Here is a 505-nt window from a genome sequence, read left to right on the forward strand (position 1 = left end):
ATTTGAACCACAGATATGTTTTCCTGCTCATAGTGAGTTCCACATTCCAAACCCAAATACCTTCTTCCCCCACTTTTTTATTTTTTGTTGGATTCACATCGCAAACAGCTAAAATAATAACATCCTGATTTAACTCCGCCTCTTCTTCGGCAATTTCCCTAAGCACGCAGTTGCTATTTGTATGAGGTGTAAGGGCATAAACAATAAGCAACTTCCTAGTAAAATTATTTGACTTCCTTGCGACTTCAGAATAACTCCAACACGTTTCTCTCTGTAATTTCCTCCTTCTCAATCTCTCATCATCATCTATTGAGGGAATTCCAGCCACAACTAAATAATCTTCATTTTTCCAAACCCTCCTTACATCTTACAAATCAAATCTCATATACTCAATGATTTGAAGCGAAATAGAGTCACCTTCACCAAACAGGCTGTAGTGACAAACGTAAACTAATAACCGTAACAATATAAGGTAAACAACCTATTGTTTCCAAGGTACATCCAA

Source organism: Trypanosoma equiperdum, assembly GCF_001457755.1.
Source record: "Trypanosoma equiperdum strain OVI genome assembly, contig: ctg_79, whole genome shotgun sequence".
NCBI lineage: Eukaryota > Euglenozoa > Kinetoplastea > Trypanosomatida > Trypanosomatidae > Trypanosoma > Trypanosoma equiperdum.